The 18661-nt window shown below is 38.2% G+C and overlaps 1 protein-coding gene across 1 annotated transcript in view; it reads right to left on the minus strand.

The window, feature by feature from the left end:
* Positions 1 to 11501, minus strand: part of PAK6 (p21 (RAC1) activated kinase 6) — a 140711-nt gene extending 129210 nt beyond the window's left edge. Inside the window, exon 1 of the mRNA XM_053697905.1 lies at positions 11431 to 11501. The gene's annotated coding sequence lies outside the window, so the exon portion shown is untranslated. The remainder of the gene's footprint in view (positions 1 to 11430) is intronic.
* Between the last annotated feature and the right edge of the window lie 7160 nt (positions 11502 to 18661).

The raw sequence follows: 18661 nt of genomic DNA on the forward strand, positions 1-18661 counted from the left end.
TTGCAGAAGCTGTTTGTAAATAATTTCAGTGGGAAACCTAAAGTTTGTGACAAAATTTGTGAAAAAGTTAACTTTTTTTTTTTTAATCGCATTTGGCGGTGAAATGGTGGCATGAAATATACCAAAATGGGCCTAGATCAATACTTTGGGATGTCTTCTAAAACAAAATATATACATGTCAAGGGATATTCAGGTATTCCTGACAGATATCAGGGTTCCAAAGTAACTAGCGCTAATTTTGAAAAAAAGTGGTTTGGAAATAGCAAAGTGCTACTTGTATTTATTGCCCCATAAATTGCAAAAAAAGCAAAGAACATGTAAACATTGGGTATTTCTAAACTCAGGACAAAATTTATAAGCTATTTAGCATGGGTGTTTTTTGGTGATTGTAGATGTGTAACAGATTTTGGGGGTCAAAGTTAGAAAAAGTGTGTTTTTTTCCATTTTTTCCTAATATTTTATCATTTTTTTAAAGTAAATTATAAGATATGATGAAAATAATGGTATCTTTAGAAAGTCCATTTAATGACGAGAAAAACGGTATATAATATGTGTGGGTACAGTAAACGAGTAAGAGGAAAATTACAGCTAAACGCAAACACTGCAGAAATGTAAAAATAGCCATTGTCATTAAGGGTAAGAAAATTGAAAAATGGTCCGGTCATTAAGGGGTTAATAAGCACACTTTTTAAGTCACCAGCTCCTACTGAGCATGCACAATAGTTTACAGTGTGCAGAAGTCTGATTTGCTGATGGCTGTCACATGATCCAGGGGCAGGGAAATTAAAGATATTTCAAATTTGTTGGGACAGAAAAAAATACTGCTCATTTTAATTTTAAACTTATTATGCATCTGTTGTTTATGCAAATCTACTGTATTTAATGGCCCTTTAAAGATTGACTGGCAGATTTTTAAAACTATACATGTAAAAGACTGCATATGCTCTTTCACTTTTAACCCCTTAATGACCACAGCACGTTTCCATTTTCTGTCCGTTTGGGACCAAGGCTATTTTTACATTTCTGTGGTGTTTGTGTTCAGCTGTAATTTTCCTCTTACTCATTTACTGTACCCACACACATTATATACCATTTTTCTCGCCATTAAATGGACTTTCTAAAGATACCATTATTTTCATCAAATCTTATAATTTACTATAATTTTTTTTTATAAAATATGAGAAAAAAATGTAACGAAAACACACTTTTTCTAACTTTGACCCCCAAAATCTGTTACACATCTTCAACCACCAAAAAACACCCATACTAAATAGTTTCCAAATTTTGTCCCAAGTTTAGAAATACCCAATGTTTACATGTTCTTTGCAAGTTATAGGGCAATAAATACAAGTAGCACTTTGTTATTTCCAAACCACTTTTTTTCAAAATTAGCGCTAGTAACATTGGGACACTGATATCTTTCAGGAATCCCTGAATATCCCTTGACATGTATATATATTTTTTTTAGAAGACAACCCAAAGTATTGATCAAGGCCCCTTTTGGTATATTTCATGCCACCATTTCACCGCCAAATGCGATCAAACAAAAAAAAATTGTTCACTTTTTCACAAACTTTAGGTTTCTCAATGAAATTATTTACAAACAACTTGTGCAATTATGACATAAGTTGTTGTAAATGCTTCTCTGGGATCCCCTTTGTTCATAAATAGACATATATGGCTTTGGTGTTGCTTTTTGGTAATTAGAAGGCCGCTAAATGCAACTGCGCACCACACGTGTATTATGCACAGCAGTGAAGGGGTTAATTAGGGAGCATGTAGGGAGCTTGTAGGGTTAATTTTAGCTTTAGTGTAGTAGACAACCCCAAGTATTGATCTAGGGCCATTTTGGTATATTTCATGCCACCATTTCACCGCCAAATGCGATCAAATAAAAAAAAATTGTTTGCTTTTTCACAAACTTTAGGTTTCTCACTGAAATCATTTACAAAAAGCTTGTGCAATTATGGCACAAATGGTTGTAAATGCTTCTCTGGGATCCCCTTTGTTGAGAAATAGCAGACATATATGGCTTTGGCGTTGCTTTTTGGTAATTAGAAGGCTGCTAAATGCCGCTGCACATCACACGTGTATTATGGCTAGCATTGAAGGTGTTAATTAGGTAGCTTGTAGGGAGCTTGCAGGGTTAATTTTAGCTTTAGTGTAGAGATCAGCCTCCTACCTGACACATTACACCCCCTGATCCCTCCCAAACAGCTCTCTTCCCTCCCCCACCCCAGAATTGTCCCGCCATATTAAGTACTGGCAGAAAGTCTGCCAGTACTAAAATAAAAGCTATCGCTGATTTTTTTTTTTTTTTAAAAAGGGAAAAAAAGCATATTTACATATGCTGCTCTGCAGGACCCCCCCTTAGCCCGCAACCTCCCTGATCCCCCCCCACAAACAGCTCTCTAACCCTCCCCCTCTAACCTATTGGTAGCCAACTTGGGTACGGGTAGCTGTCTCCCAGTACCCAGTTTGCAATAAAAAATAAAAAATTATATATTTTTTCTTTAGTGTAGCTTGCCCCCCCCCAAGACCAACCCCTCCCAGATCCCTTAGATCATTTTTATTATATTTTTTATAACCCCCTCTGCCACTTTCTCTTCAATATTTTTCTGCAGTGTAGCGGTTCCCATCCGTTTCCTACCCATGCACGCCCCGCCTCTCCGTGCTACCCCGCCCACCTCTGCATCAAAGAAGACATTGATGGCCGCCCACCCGCTTCCACCAACCAACGATTGTGGCCATCGATGGCAGATGCAGAGAGGGCCACAGAGTGGCTCTCTCTGATTCGGACTGCTAAAAAATGTTATTGCAGGATGCCTCGATATCGAGGCATCACTGCAATAACCAGACAGCAGCTGGAAGTGATCAGGATTGCTTCCACCACTTTCAGAGACTGAGGATGTGCCGGGTACGTCCTCGGTCGTTAAGGGTATTTTTTTGGAGGACGTACCCTGCACGTCCTCGGTCGTTAAGGGGTTAATGGGATATGAAACCCAAAAAATGTATTTTTTGGGATTCAGACAGAGCATACCTTTAAAAAAATAAAATAATCAAATGTACTTGTTTTATTAAATATGCTTTGTTCCCATGATATTCTGTGTTGAAGAGATACCTAGGTAGGCTTCTAGAGCACTACTGGCCGGAAATAGTGTTGCCATCTATTGCTCTAGCAATTTCAAATGGATAACAATTCTTCCAAAACTGCTGCCATAAAGTGCTCCAGAAATGGCTGGGTGTTCTATCAAATTTTGCTGCCTATTAAATTTTCCTACCGCAGCTAATGCGCAAAAGAAGTAATTGCATTCTATTATCAATTTTTCTTCTCTCTCTTGGAATTTTTTGTTGAAAATCAGGGACGTATGCTTAAGAGACGGTATTCTATCAAAATTTTCTACCACGGCTAATGCAGGTGTGCAAATGATGTCATTGCGTTCGACACATGATCTGTGGAATGCGCTGAAATGCATTTGTTCATGCGCACTTAGCAGGGAAGGGGTTATGCAAATATGTACGCCCATGTCAGTGAAGCGGTGATGCAATTATCGCATGCGGACTCAACAGGAATGAAAATCTGACAGACAGTGTTTGCGTTCTGTCAGATTTTTCCCACTAGCACATGCGCAGTACTTGGGTAGCTAAATGTGATACAGGAAACGCTCTGCTGATAACCGTTTGCACATAAAGTGCAAAAACATATAATTAAACAAATAAATCATCTGTGGAATGCGATGACATCAATTGCGCATGCGCATTAGCCGTGGTAGAAACATTTGATAGAACACCTGCTCCCAAGCATATGTCCCTGATTTTCAACAAAAAAATATCAAGACAAAGAAGAAAAGAAAAAAAAAAGATAATTGCAGTAAATTAGAAAGTAGTTTAAAATGGGATGCTGTATCTCAATCATTAAAGATTTTTTTGGGGTTTAATGTGTCCCTTTAAAGCAAAACAATGTTGTTGTTTTTTTGTCCTTGTGTACTCATTCTGGCCTTGTGTTTGCAAACAACTACTGTTTAAAGCTCTTTGAATTGTACCCTCCACCTCAGCTACAAAGTTATTAATTGAACCGAACTGCCTGTATGATACTACAGGTTTTAATGAAAGAATTAATTGTGACCTTCAAAACATGATTGCCCCATTTAAAGGGATAGAAAGGTCAAAACTGAAATGTGCATGGGTGCATTTCTATTTTAAATATAGGCATAAGTTCATGTGTTTCATATAGAAAACATTGAGTTCATGCACATGAAGTTACCTTGGAATGAGCACTGATTGGATAAAATGCAAGTCTGTCAAAAGAACTGAAATAAGGGGGCAGTCTGTGTTTACCTTGTATCTAAGCCTCTGCAGAGGTAAAAAGTGTATTTCTATAACAGTGTTGGGTATGCAAAACTGGGAATGGGTAATAAAGAAATTATCTTTCTTTTCAAACAACAACAATTCTGGTGTTGACTGTCCCTTTAATAAAAATAATAGTAGACTAACAGTTTTTTGATGTTACTGAAGAAGTCTTCTTCTCATTTAAAGGGACATGAAACACATTTTTTTCTTTCATCAATTCAGAGAGCATACAATATTAACCCATTAACCGCCAAGTCATTTTCACCCCCTGTGCTGAGCTGTTTAAGGTGTAGGTAATGTTTTAAGGATAAACCCACACAGCATGTTAGAAATGTACAACAAAAAGTGTTGAAAAAATGAAAATTTTGATTTTTAAATGTGATTAATTTTTTTCATTAAAGGGACAGTCTAGTCCAAAATAAACTTTCCTGATTTAGATAGGGGCATGTAATGTTAAACAATTTTCCAATTTACTTTTATCACCAATTTTGCGTTCTCTTGGTATTCTTAGTTGAAAAAAAACCTAGGAGGTTCCTATGCTAATTTCTAAGCCCTTGAAGGCCACCTCTTCTTTCAGGGCATTTTGACAGTTTTTCACCACTAGAGGGTGTTTGTTCATGTGTGTCATATAGATAACACTGTTCTCACGCACGTGAATTTCCAGGGAGCCAGCACTGATTGGCTATAATGCAACTCTGTCAAAAGAACTGAAAAAAAGGGGCAAATTGCAGAGGCTTAGATACAAGATAATAACAGAGGTAAAAAGTGTATTTATAAAACTGTGTTGGTTATGCAAAACTAGGGAATGGGTAATAAAAGGGATGATTTGTCGTTTAAAACTATAAAAATCCTGGTGTAGACTGTCCCTTTAATTTAATTATTTAGTTTTTCTAAACTCGATTGTGAAAAGAAGGTTTCATTCCCATATATAAAAGGCCATTTTGGGTATATAAAACTTTGCTCTGCACATAGGGACTCCCATGAGCATCTACTCAAATGAATGCACAATTATTTCCATCAGGCGATAACTATGACCACAGTGATTAACTGGCTATTAAACACAATATAGGGGCATGTTTTTAAAAGGGGGCTTTAAATCTAGGGGTTTTGTGGGTCTCTAGGCCTTTTTTAATTAACTTGTACCAGCTGATTGAGACCCCTTCCTACAAAATGTGTATAATTTCCATAATAAATGGGCATGGTGATGCCAGACCACCACCAGACTCAGGAGCAATAATGCACTTCTAGGAGCTAGCTACTGTTGGGGCCCTCTTGTCATTTGCTCACCCGATGTGCACTAACTCCCAGTAGTGCATTGCTGTTCCTGAGTCTACCTAGGGACATTTTGTAACAAACAAAAGAGATTACATAATAAGGAATGTCATTTTAAACAACATCCCAATTTACTTCTATCCAAAAGTTTAATTTTGACTTAACTGTCCTTTTAAAGAGTTTTGGGAAGTGGAAATAGTATAAAAACCCTGCCCTGAAGATCTCTAGCAGAGACAATAGACTATTCATACGTAGGGATACAGAATAAACAGTTTAGAATGAATTTTCTTCAAACCGTTGTTTTCAATTACTCTATGGACCACCATTATGGGCCCCAAATGATCTAACCAATATGGAACACACACTGAAATGATATCACTGTAGCATCAGGAATTCCATGAAAAAGATCAACACTTACTCATGTGCTGCATTGTCTGATTAGTCTGGGATATGAAGAATATACACTATCTATACAAATACAAAACAGCACCTGTGCCCACTGCAGGAATCACTACAAAGGCTCCCTAAATATTCACTGCATGTTTACAGGGACATGTAACCCAAAAAGTCTTAGGATTCAGATACAGAATACAATTAAAAAAATAAAGTTTCCAATTAACTTCTATCATCAACTTTGCATCGTGTTTATGTTATTCTTTGTTGAAGAGATATCTAGATAGGTAACCTGCACGTCTGGAGCACTACATGACAGGAAATAGTGCCGTCATCCAGTGCTCCAGCTAATGTATAACATTGTTTCAAAACTGCTGCCATATAGTGCTTCAGACATGTGCATGCGCCTGAACTTGCCTTCCTGCTTTTCAACAAAGGATAACATGAAAACAAAGTTACAAACTATGTTCTATTTGAACATTGATTGAAAATGTTCGGGTTTTATGTCCCTTTAAATAGCCACACAGATGCTGCCCTTAACTAAAAATGTTACCCCTTCTTCACCTCATATCAATGTCTAGTGGTATAAATTAAAATGTAACTACATCAGGTAACAAATCATAAATATACACAAGTGCATAAAGGGAAGATATTTACAATAATACAAGTGATACAAAAATACTAGGAACATGCAACATTAGTGACATGAAGGAGACTCAACTGCTAATACAAATAAATGCAAGTGTTATAATAATAGGGGATTTTAGTTACCCCAAAATATAATGGGGCAGTTACACTAGCAATACAGGTAAGGGAGATAAGGTAACTTCATATAATAATTTAGAAAGGAGTCAACTAGAAATAAAACTATAGTAGCTTTAGTGCTATCAAATATCAAACAGATGTCAAAGGACAATTAGGGATCATAACATAGGCTCTTCACATATGTTACACAGATTCAACCAAGACTTTGAATTTTTTAAAAGTAAGCAATTAATAAGAACATAGATAATGGTGAGCTGGTTGATGTGATATACTTGGATTTTACAAAACCTTTTGATACAGTGCCACAGGGTACACTCTTGTACAACATGAAGGGACTGGGAATAGCTGAGGTTAGCTCATGGATAAATAACTGGATAAAAGAGAGGGCACAATGACTTGTAGTTAATGGATCATACTCAGATTGGACAAAAGTATTTAGTGAGGCCCCTAAAGGATCAGTACTGGGCCCTGTTCTTTTTAATACTTTTTATAAATGACTTGGAGGAAGGATTAAATAGCAACATCTGATGCAGAGGATACAAACTGTATAAGGGGATTAGGTCAGAGCAAGATTAAATTGCTCTGCAAAAGGATTTACAAAAATTGGAAGAATGTGCTGGTAAATGTCAAATGAAATTTAATACTGGTAAGTGTAAGATTCTACATTTTTAAAGTAAAACTATGCAGGATACCTATAATTTAAAAAGGGATAGTAAAGTCCAAATTAAACTTTCATGATTCAGTTAGGGCATGTAATTTTAAACCACTTTCTAATTTACTTTTATCATCAAATTTGCTTTGTTCTCTAGGTATTCCTAGTTGAAAGCTAAACCTAGGTAGGCTCGTATGCTAATTGCTAAGCCCTTGAAGGCCATTCATCTGAATGCATTTGACAGTTTTTCACAGCTAGAGGGCGTTAGTTCATGTGTTTCATAGAGGTAACACTGTGCTCACACATGTGAAGTTGTTTAAGAGTCAGCACTAATTGCCTGAAATGCAAGTCTGTCAAAAGATCTGAGGTAGGGAGGCAATCAGCAGAAGCTTAGATACTAGGTCATTACAGAGGTAAAAAGTATATTTCTATAACAGTGTTGGTTATGGAAAACTGGGGAATGGTAAATAAAGGGATTGTTTATCTTTTTAAAACAAAAACACCCATAAAACAATATCTAGACATACAAAAATAAGTGTGCAATGCAAGCAGCGGCTACTTAGACAAATAATGTCTGGGGAATGGAGAGGTAGACAAACTGGGCCTGTTTACTCTAGAAAAAGATATATTTTCAATGCCCATCTACAGAGTTACTGGAAGTGTGATTCCAATGCATATATTTGTGAAAAGAAAAGGACTAGAGGATTAATCTCCAGCAACATAAACTTTTTTTTTCACTGTAAAAGCAATCAAACTGTAGAACTCCTTTCCTAAGGAGGTAGTGAATGCCAATACCATAGATCAATTTAAAAATAGATTAGATACATATCTGGCTGAAAAAAAAACAGAATTCAGGGATATGATTATTTGTGTTAAAAGGGTCCATTACAAACCTCTATTCATGCCATTAGGATAAAAAGATTCTATAAATCCAAAAGCATCCCTTTTCTTTAGGACTAACTCCCTATTACCCCTATGTCTTTATACCGGGACATGATTTATATTTTAAAATGAGATTGTATGACCCAGAGTTAAAAAAATAAAATAAAAAATAATATGTGCTACAGGAGCAGATACTTCATGTCTTAATATTCAATTAATGTTGATCAATAGGTTTCACCTATATAAATAATCCTACATGGACATTTAATCAAGTAAATTACAAAAGGTGGTGTGGCATGTGTGTATGTGTGTATATATATATATATATATATATATATATATATACACATACACACATATATATACAGGTAGCCCTCAGTTTACGCCGGGGTTAGGTTCCAGAAGGAATGGTTGTAAATCGAAACCGTTATAAATTGAAACCCAGTTTATAATGTAAGTCAATGGGAAGTGAGGGTGATAGGTTCCAGGCCCCTCTCAAAATTGTCATAAGTAACACCTAATACATTATTTTTAAAGCTTTGAAATGAAGACTTTAAATGCTAAACAGCATTATAAACCTAATAAAATAATCACACAACACAGAATATATAATTAAACTAATTTAAATGACCAAAAACATTTGCTAAACAGCATTATAAACCTAATAAAATAATCACACAACGCAGACTTCACTTGCATTTTTCTGCAAACAGTTCTTTCTATGCATTCTAATCTGGACTGATTTATAGACAGGAAGATCTTGTTCCTTTGAAATCTGCTCGATAGCTCAGGTCTGGTTAAACTGATTAATTTCAGCTTGCTTGGCTATTTTAATAAATGCACTGCTTCTCAATGCTTTTCAATAGAAGTCACATGACTGGAAAAAAAAGGTTGTTATTCCGAAACGGTGTAAATTGAACCATTGTAAAACAAGGGCCACCTGTGTGTGTGTATATATATATATATATATATATATATATATATATATATATATATATATATATATATATATATATATATATATACACACACACACACACACTTTTTCGGTTCTCCTTTTTATTATAAGTCTATAAGTCACTGCTATTATAAGTCACTTTCACTATAATCCTATATTATAAAAGACAAGTGTTTGTCTGAAGCCGTCATGCACAGTACAGACAAACACTTGGCCTTAGATTCTATTCTCGCGCACCTCGGCATAGCTGACAGCTGACAGATTGGGAGCGCGAGGTACACAGCATACAAGCAGCTGTGAGATAGGGAGCGCGAGCTACTCAACAGCTGTGAGGTCTGCTGCGTGAGAAGCGGCAACGCTCTCCCCAGACCTCACAGCTGTTTGTGGCCGACGGGAGCGTTGCGAGGGGCGTGACCGGGCGTCGCGAGGGGCGTGGCCGGGCGGGTGTTGCCGCGATGGGGCGTGGCCGGACGGGGTCCCGCGAAGACAGAGCCAGAGAGGGAGCAGGGGGGGGGGGGGAGAGAGAGAGCCAAAGAGGAAAGAGAGCCAAAGAGGGGGGGAGAGAGAGCCAAAGAGGGGGGGGGGCAGAGCCAAAGAGGGGGGGAGAGAGCCAAAGAGGGGGGAGAGAGCAAAAGAGGGGGGGGGGAGAGCAAAAGAGGGGGGGGGAGAGCCAAAGAGGAGAGAGAGCCAAAGAGGGGGGGAGAGAGAGCCAAAGAGGGGGGAGAGAGAGCCAAAGAGGGGGGAGAGAGAGCCAAAGAGGGGGGAGAGAGAGCCAAAGGGGGGGAGCCAAAGAGGGGAGAGAGAGAGCCAAAGAGGAGAGAGAGCAAAAGAGGGGAGAGAGCCAAAGAGGGGGGGGGGAGAGCCAAAGAGGGGGGAGAGAGAGAGCCAAAGAGGAGAGAGAGCCAAAGAGGGGGGAGAGAGAGCCAAAGAGGGGGGAGAGAGAGCCAAAGAGGGGGGAGAGAGAGCCAAAGGGGGGGGAGCCAAAGAGGGGAGAGAGAGAGCTAAAGAGGAGAGAGAGCCAAAGAGGAGAGAGAGCCAAAGAGGAGAGAGAGCCAAAGAGGAGAGAGAGCCAAAGAGGGGGGAGAGAGAGCCAAAGAGGGGGGAGAGAGAGCCAAAGAGGGGGGAGAGAGAGCCAAAGAGGGGGGAGAGAGAGCCAAAGGGGGGGGAGCCAAAGAGGGGAGAGAGAGAGCCAAAGAGGAGAGAGAGCAAAAGAGGGGAGAGAGCCAAAGAGGGGGGGGGGAGAGCCAAAGAGGGGGGAGAGAGAGAGCCAAAGAGGAGAGAGAGCCAAAGAGGGGGGAGAGAGAGCCAAAGAGGGGGGAGAGAGAGCCAAAGAGGGGGGAGAGAGAGCCAAAGGGGGGGGAGCCAAAGAGGGGAGAGAGAGAGCTAAAGAGGAGAGAGAGCCAAAGAGGAGAGAGAGCCAAAGAGGAGAGAGAGCCAAAGAGGGGGGGGAGAGCCAAAGAGGGGGGAGAGAGAGCAAAAGAAAGGATGGAGAGAGTCAAAGAGGGAAAAGAGAGATAGCAAAAGAGGGGAGAGAGAGAGCAAAAGAGGGGAGAGAGAGAACAAAGGAGAGGGGGGAGAGAAAGCAAAAGAGAGGGGGGAAATAAAGCAAAAGAGAGGGGGGAAGAGAGAGCAAAAGAAAGGGGGGAGAGAGCAAGGGGTGGGACCGCTGTTCTGAAAAAAATGGCCCGTGTACACGGGCTTTAGTACTAGTAAACATATATTCAGACAGTTAATTTAAATAGCACTTTGTTTATTATTGTGACTTAGTGGTTACCTTGACAACCGTGGGGCTTATTTTGTGTTTGGCTATAAATGTATTTTAGTTTGTATCACTTGTGTCTCAGGAAGGGGATATATTATCCTCGAAACGTTACACTGTCACAGTAAATTTGATTTTCAAAAATCCAGTGAGTGCAAGTTTTCTTTTATACACATACACACACATACATATACACATACACACACACACAGTCAGATTGTATCACTTCTTGAGGGAATGAGTTTACGGACACTACTTTCTGTACAAATCCATATAAAACTGTGAATCCCAGCTAAGGAAAGGCTACCTCTATGGTCTTCCTATTAAGACTACCAGCTAAACTGAGTCCCCTTTGATAGTACCCAGATCTTATACAATTGATTGTGGACAAATTCTTACCTGGGAGGGCAAGGTCTCCTAAGACACTGAATTCTGAGCTTTTGCAAAGACAAATTCCTGGTGCACTGAGCTGGGTACAAGCTGCAACCTGCCTTTGAGAGGGAAAGACAGATACATAACTTTACACCTCTGGGAGAAAAAGCCTATGCAATGATTAACCTTATCACTACCAGTTGGAACAGCACACTTTTTGTGAGAATTGAAAAAAATATTTCAAGCTTAGAATTAAATAATCTATCAGGTATAATATATAAGGATTTCATATTGCTTTGGTACTTATGTTGGGGATGCATTTCAGTTTAAGTCAAGTTTGTTCATCTCCTACAACATATAAAGCACTCCAGGCTACAATTTTAGCTTGGGCTGATTAGAGTGCCTGAGGTATTTACAGCAATAGCAAGAGAAGGTTTACGGTAATGCAATGCAAGCATGAAACAGGTACGGCTCAAGGCAAGATATAGCAACCGAAACACTAAATTATCAAGCAGATGTCACATTCAACAGCCAAGGTCAACATTCAATGTAAACACAGAGATTCCTTGGGAGATGAGAATGCTATAAGGACAGCCTAGTACATATTAGACAGCTTACACAAATAAGTAATATGTCTGTCAGGTGTGGCAATACACACAAACGTATTATACCTGTGTGTTAAACTAGTAGGATGTATTCAGTAACTGCCAAAAAGGGCAGCACTTTAGTACTTCTGCCTCTCTCTTATAATGTGTCATCATCTGCCATTCATAAAAATGTAAGCAAACTATTCCAAACTGTTGTAATTCATTGGGACAAAAGTTATAATTCAGCTGATGTATATTTGGCTTCCTTTCCAATAGTATTATCATCCAGAAGAAAACCATCTGTTATAGTTAAACCATCCAAGTTGTGATATTTCTGTGACAGTGTTATTTTCTACATACAGATTAGGTAAACATTAAAATGTATTAGAAGCTTGCTAGTTGCAGGGTTTTCTTATACCCATTTTAAACACACAAGGATGAACAGTGGCACTACTTAGACTTTTCCTCTTATAATAAGTCAAATTCAGAGGTAAGAGTTAGATTAATTCTACTGTATGTTAGAGGAAATGGTGCTTGTGCACAAATATAAATATGAACACAAAGGAAGAATGGTATAAAGGATACCAGACTACCCAAAGTATGCACTTACAGCACTCTAGGTCTGAACTAAAGGTTGGGATTCCTTAACAGGATATTAAAATATAACTTTTATTGGTATTAAAATTAAAAAACCAAAGTTGTTTGGTTAATACATACACGATTAAAATTTGCTCCAGTGCTCGAATCAGTATAATGAGTTTCACATTAGATCACAATTTATGATAATTCGGCCTGAATAAATTCACTAGTAATAGTGATCTAAATAATTCAATAAATCAACTCGGTAATGGTTACCATCAGAGTGTTCATCTGAATAGTAGAGCTCATGTATAAATTCTGATCAAGGTTGTGTACTCTCAGCTATATAAACTTATGCTATCATCATTCAATATAATGGGTGATAGCAGAGTAATGATTATTGTATATTAATAATGATTATCCACGAATAGGGGTACTGGTGAATTAAATATTCACAAAAACGAGGGTTTGATCAGTTATAACCTGTATATTTGTATAAATAGTAATGTGTGCGTGCTTGGTGCTACTGTAGTTTTCAAAATTTCATTAGGTATATATTCCTAAAAATTGGAATACAGTTATAATCACAATAAGCCTAGTTCTGTGTAGCCCAGACCTCCGATCTGGCCACTTTTGTTCACTTAGAGTTATTAAATAGTTAGACCCTGATTAGTCCATATAGTAATTGCTGCAAAAGTTACTATGGCTTATGTTAATCCACCTTTATAAATTTTAGGCGTATGTTTCATAGAAAACTAAATCTGCTATCCCGGCGTCTCCCAGATTTGTATCAATTGACAAATGTCCCAGAGTTTATTCACAGTGCCAAAAATTATTATTCTGAGCCAGTGTGTGGTAATTCGAATTAAGTGCCCTTTGGCACAGCCACTGTTATGATCCACAAGTATTACAATTATCAGTCATCAGTTTGTAACATTCTTCTCATACATATTCATTTATATACTGGGTTTTATAGCTTTAGTTAAATTTGGCACAACCCACTTTCAATAAATGTTTTCTATGATTTCGTTTCAGTTAAATAACCGTGTTACAATATCAATTAATTTCGAAAGCTCTGAAAGCTGTGTTTGAAGTTAAAGCTTGGTCTGGCACAACCCAGATTATATGTATAGAGTTAACAGTCCATTAATTTGTAATATGAATCTCCGTTGAAACACCCATTCATTTTCAAACTTCAATTTGACAATTAAAGTAAGTATAATCTGGTACAACCCAGGTTATATACGTAATGAATATCTGTCAGTTTTTGTTTAATTCGCAACAATGTTGCAGGTTGATATATATGTTTCAGTTTAAGCGCTGTGTGGTACAGCTAATGCTGTCACTATCGGGCAGTATCAATCACACTCATACGTTTGTGAGATCTTACAATACACGCACAGTCACACACCAGTTAGGTAGTTTAAGTTAAAACTGGCACAACCCAGTTACTATAGCAATATCCACGATGTGGCGTATAATTATTAAGAGACTTAGTTAACTATTAATGAAATAAAGTCTGGCACAACCCAGGCTATATGGTTATAACTCGTTATTGCATATATAGTAAGAAAGGTTTTTCTATAAACACCATGTAACAGTCCCTATTAGGTACCCTGACCAGATAGGTCAAATATCAATGTTTTAGCTCTATAATTGCGGTAACCCTGTGCTCCACATGATTTAGCGGTACTGGGCTAGTTTAAAATACATAGAAAATAGAGCGTGAACGAGTTCAACACTCTCCCCTGACGCGTTTCGCCCGATTGGGCTTTATCAAAGATAATTAAACAAAAACTGACAGATATTCATTACGTATATAACCTGGGTTGTACCAGATTATACTTACTTTAATTGTTAAATTGAAGTTTGAAAATGAATGGGTGTTTCAACGGAGATTCATATTACAAATTAATGGACTGTTAACTCTATACATATAATCTGGGTTGTGCCAGACCGAGCTTTAACTTCAAACACAGCTTTCAGAGCTTTCGAAATTAATTGATATTGTAACACGGTTATTTAACTGAAACGAAATCATAGAAAACATTTATTGAAAGTGGGTTGTGCCAAATTTAACTAAAGCTATAAAACCCAGTATATAAATGAATATGTATGAGAAGAATGTTACAAACTGATGACTGATAATTGTAATACTTGTGGATCATAACAGTGGCTGTGCCAAAGGGCACTTAATTCGAATTACCACACACTGGCCCAGAATAATAATTTTTGGCACTGTGAATAAACTCTGGGACATTTGTCAATTGATACAAATCTGGGAGACGCCGGGATAGCAGATTTAGTTTTCTATGAAACATACGCCTAAAATTTATAAAGGTGGATTAACATAAGCCATAGTAACTTTTGCAGCAATTACTATATGGACTAATCAGGGTCTAACTATTTAATAACTCTAAGTGAACAAAAGTGGCCAGATCGGAGGTCTGGGCTACACAGAACTAGGCTTATTGTGATTATAACTGTATTCCAATTTTTAGGAATATATACCTAATGAAATTTTGAAAACTACAGTAGCACCAAGCACGCACACATTACTATTTATACAAATATACAGGCTAAAATTATAACCCAGGTTATAACTGATCAAACCCTCGTTTTTGTGAATATTTAATTCACCAGCACCCCTATTCGTGGATAATCATTATTAATATACAATAATCATTACTCTGCTATCACCCATTATATTGAATGATGATAGCATAAGTTTATATAGCTGAGAGTACACAACCTTGATCAGAATTTATACATGAGCTCTACTATTCAGATGAACACTCTGATGGTAACCATTACCGAGTTGATTTATTGAACTATTTAGATCACTATTACTAGTGAATTTATTCAGGCCGAATTATCATAAATTGTGATCTAATGTGAAACTCATTATACTGATTTGAGCACTGGAGCAAATTTTAATCGTGTATGTATTAACCAAACAACTTTGGTTTTTTAATTTTAATACCAATAAAAGTTATATTTTAATATCCTGTTAAGGAATCCCAACCTTTAGTTCAGACCTAGAGTGCTGTAAGTGCATACTTTGGGTAGTCTGGTATCCTTTATACCATTCTTCCTTTGTGTTCATATTTTCTTATACCCATGCTGGCAATAAAAATAAGCTTATAATGAAAAACATGGAGATTAAATTACTAACAATGACTGATAAAGTTAAATGCGGTTATTTGCTTTAGTAACAATATTAATGAGGAATTAAATGAACATGGAACTAGCCTTACCATATTGCAGCTTTAAGGGAGGACACTTATGAAAAATACATGTCAGGCCAGGGCTGTTTAAAGAAATGTTTGAATAATGTTCAATTATAGGAACCCTGACATATGTATTTTTCATATGTGCCCCCCCTTAAAGCGTCAATATCTCAACCCTATATGGAACTCAAAACTAAACTTTTATGATTCTGATAGTACACAAAATTCTAAGAGAGTTAAAATTTATTTTTACAATCAAATTTACTTGGTTCTCTTGGTATTCTTTGTTGACATGCATACTTAGACTCAGGAGCAGCATTTCACTACTGGGAGTAGCTTGCGATTGGTGGCTGCCTAATATGCCTGTTATCACTGTCTCATAACGTGTGTTTAGGTAGGTCCCAGCAATTCTCTGGAGCTGACATTTCCTTGTATGTTTAACACATTTACAGGGATTAAAAGGGACAGTTTAATCTACATAAGTGCCCCCTTTAATTTGTTCCCAATGATCCATTTTACCTGCTTGAGTGTATTAAATTGTTTAGAAATAACTTCTTTACCTTTTATATCATCATTTGAAATAGCAGATTTTGCCGTCAGTATCCCTTCCTATACTGAAAGTTTATATACTTGAGTATAAGCTAAGGAAAGGCTGTGTAAACAGCCAGCCAGGGGCGTAACTACCATTGGTGCTGCAGGTGCAGTGGCACCAGGGCCCAAGTGCGGGGGGGACTCATAGCAACCAGTCTATACATAGGGGTGTGCAGAATGTGCTAGATAGCCTTTTATTAATGCAGGTCCATCTTATCTACACTGTACATTTGTACTCAAAATCATTATTCAGATGTATATTATTACCGGTACTATTGCTTACTACTGAGATACCTTGTGGGGGCAAACAAACATTTTGCACCAGAACCCTCTTTTAAATCAGTACACTACTGCAGCCAGCAGAAAATAATTACACTCCCACTGGTAGGTAGGAAAGATAAGCAATAAAAAATGTTAGTTTTCAATTGTTCTCTCAAAGGGCCTGATATTCAAAACCTCGCCAGAGTGGAGAGAAATCACAAGAAAACAGAATTTATGCTTACCTGATAAATTACTTTCTCCAACGGTGTGTCCGGTCCACGGCGTCATCCTTACTTGTGGGATATTCTCTTCCCCAACAGGAAATGGCAAAGAGTCCCAGCAAAGCTGGCCATATAGTCCCTCCTAGGCTCCGCCCACCCCAGTCATTCGACCAACGGACAGGAGGAAATATATATAGGAGAAACCATATGGTACCGTGGTGACTGTAGTTAGAGAAAATAATTAATCAGACCTGATTAAAAAACCAGGGCGGGCCGTGGACCGGACACACCGTTGGAGAAAGTAATTTATCAGGTAAGCATAAATTCTGTTTTCTCCAACATTGGTGTGTCCGGTCCACGGCGTCATCCTTACTTGTGGGAACCAATACCAAAGCTTTAGGACACGAATGAAGGGAGGGAGCAAATCAGGTCACCTAAATGGAAGGCACCACGGCTTGCAAAACCTTTATCCCAAAAATAGCCTCCGAAGAAGCAAAAGTATCAAATTTGTAAAATTTGGCAAAAGTGTGCAGAGAAGACCAAGTCGCTGCCTTACATATCTGGTCAACAGAAGCCTCGTTCTTGAAGGCCCATGTGGAAGCCACAGCCCTAGTGAAGTGAGCTGTGATTTTTTCAGGAGGCTGTCGTCCGGCAGTCTCGTAAGCCAATCGGATAATGCTTTTAAGCCAAAAGGAAAGAGGTAGAAGTCGCTTTTTGACCTCTCCTTTTACCAGAATAAACAACAAACAAGGAAGATGTTTGTCTGAAATCTTTAGTAGCCTCTAAATAGAATTTTAGAGCACGGACTACGTCCAAATTGTGTAACAAACGTTCCTTCTTTGAAACTGGATTCGGACACAAAGAAGGTACAACTATCTCCTGGTTAATATTTTTGTTAGAAACAACTTTCGGAAGAAAACCAGGCTTAGTACGCAAAACCACCTTATCTGCATGGAACACCAGATAGGGTGGAGAACACTGCAGAGCAGATAACTCTGAAACTCTTCTAGCAGAAGAAATTGCAACCAAAAACAAAACTTTCCAAGATAGTAACTTAATATCTATGGAATGTAAAGGTTCAAACGGAACCCCTTGAAGAACTGAAAGAACTAGATTTAGACTCCAGGGAGGAGTCAAAGGTCTGTAAACAGGCTTGATCCTAACCAGAGCCTGAACAAATGCTTGAACATCTGGCACGGCTGCCAGTCTTTTGTGAAGTAAAACAGATAAAGCAGAGATCTGTCCCTTTAGAGAACGTGCAGATAATCCTTTCTCCAAACCTTCTTGTAGAAAGGATAGAATCTTAGGAATTTTTATCTTGTTCTATGGAAATCCTTTGGATTCACACCAACAGATATATTTTTTCCATATTTTATGGTAAATTTTTCTAGTTACAGGCTTTCTAGCCTGAATCAGAGTATCTATTACAGAATCTGAAAACCCACGCTTTGATAAAATCAAGCGTTCAATCTCCAAGCCATCAGTTGGAGGGAAACGAGATTCGGATGTTCGAATGGACCCTGAACAAGAAGGTCCTGTCTCAAAGGTAGCTTCCATGGTGGAGCCAATGACATATTCACCAGGTCTGCATACCAAGTCCTGCGTGGTCACGCAGGAGCTATCAAGATCACCGAGGCCCTCTCCTGATTGATCCTGGCTACCAGCCTGGAAATGAGAGGAAACGGTGGAAATACATAAGCTAGGTTGAAGGTCCAAGGTGCTACTAGTGCATCTACTAGAGTCGCCTTGGGATCCCTGGATCTGGGCCCGTAGCAAGGAACCTTGAAGT

Source organism: Bombina bombina, chromosome 1 (genome assembly GCF_027579735.1).
Source record: "Bombina bombina isolate aBomBom1 chromosome 1, aBomBom1.pri, whole genome shotgun sequence".
Taxonomy (NCBI): Eukaryota; Metazoa; Chordata; class Amphibia; order Anura; family Bombinatoridae; genus Bombina; species Bombina bombina.